We start from the raw sequence: 1,399 nt of genomic DNA on the forward strand, positions 1-1,399 counted from the left end.
CTGAGCCATCTCTCCAGCCCTCTTCTTGGGCTTTTCACCTCAAAGCTATTTAACAAAAACATCTTAGCTGAGAGTGGTGGCTCACATTAGTAATTTCAGCACTTCAGAGGTAGAGTCAGGAGGATTAGGAGTTCAAGGCCACCCTTGGTTACATAAGACCCTGTCTTAAAAAACAAGATAGTTACTATGTGGTCAGTATCTCTCCAAGGAGACACCAGACTTCAAAGGCTAACGGGGTCAAGTGCCCAATGTTCTACCCAGGGCCTCTGGTTCCTATGTAAAGAAAAGCCCAGAAGATGGTCCCATGCTGTAAGGATTTAAAGTCTGGCCTTTGAAAAGAAAGACCCAGACTTGCCATGTAAAGTCCTTCTTGCCTCTCTAGGTTGCACAGACGTGAATGGAGGGGACAGCTCAGGAGTATGACAGGTGGATGCTCAGCAAAATCAGATATGGTCAGTGGCGACCTGGAAGTCCCCTGGGGTGTACACAGAGCTTCTTGCCCACCAGTTTAGTCTGTGTGCCTTTCCATGCACAGAGGGGATATTCTCAGCATTCCCTGCACCTGTTCCATCCCAGCTGTAGCCCGACCTGCACACCTCATGCTGCAGAGGACATCGAGTATCTGTGCACAGACTGGGGAGGCTCAAATGCAGCCACTGGAAGCTGCCAGCGGGCTTTCCTTCCTTCCAATCAGTTGTCAGTTCGGGAAATTTGTCTGATGTGGCTGCCCCTAGGGACCACCAGAAGCCACATGCTAAAGAAGGAAGCACAGCTGATGTCTGCACTGTAGTCAGGAGAAAATAACGTTATCTGGCAGTTCTGGAACATCAGAGGACCAACGTCCTGGTGTCCTACTGGTGGGAAGGTGTCTTATCTGACTACACCGTTAGCTGGGGAGGGTTCTCAGAAGAGACTATAAGGGGCCGTCAGGGTCCTCCCAGAGCTCATACACTGATGATAGTATCCAAGGGATAAGGGAAGAGTTAGTTATCACAATAAGTACAAGAAAAATGGAGAGAAAGGGAGGGAAATCTTAAGACATTTGTCTAGGTTAGAGGTGCGGCTTAAATGGAGAGAGCTCACCTAGAGTACAGAAGGCCCAACTTGATCAGTTAGCTCAGTCTAAATTCTGTTTCTACAGCAGACTCCATTAAGTACAGACCTTAGGGAGATACCTCTGAGGACTCCTGCTGTTTTGCCTGGCCTTAGCAAACAGTTGCCTGTCAAACGGCTGAATGGAGTCAGCCATACAGGGTTTTCCCTGGCTCCCTGTGGAGATTGCATCTGAGCTTCCTTGCACGGAAGCTTCCTTCCATTCTGCTCCTACCATCTTACCTCTATGCAATTCAAGCTCTGCCAATTTAGTTGTGCCTGGCACAGGGGGCACACAGTTGGGCTG

The sequence above is a fragment of the Microtus ochrogaster genome, chromosome 10 (assembly GCF_000317375.1).
Source record: "Microtus ochrogaster isolate Prairie Vole_2 chromosome 10, MicOch1.0, whole genome shotgun sequence".
NCBI classification, from domain to species: domain Eukaryota; kingdom Metazoa; phylum Chordata; class Mammalia; order Rodentia; family Cricetidae; genus Microtus; species Microtus ochrogaster.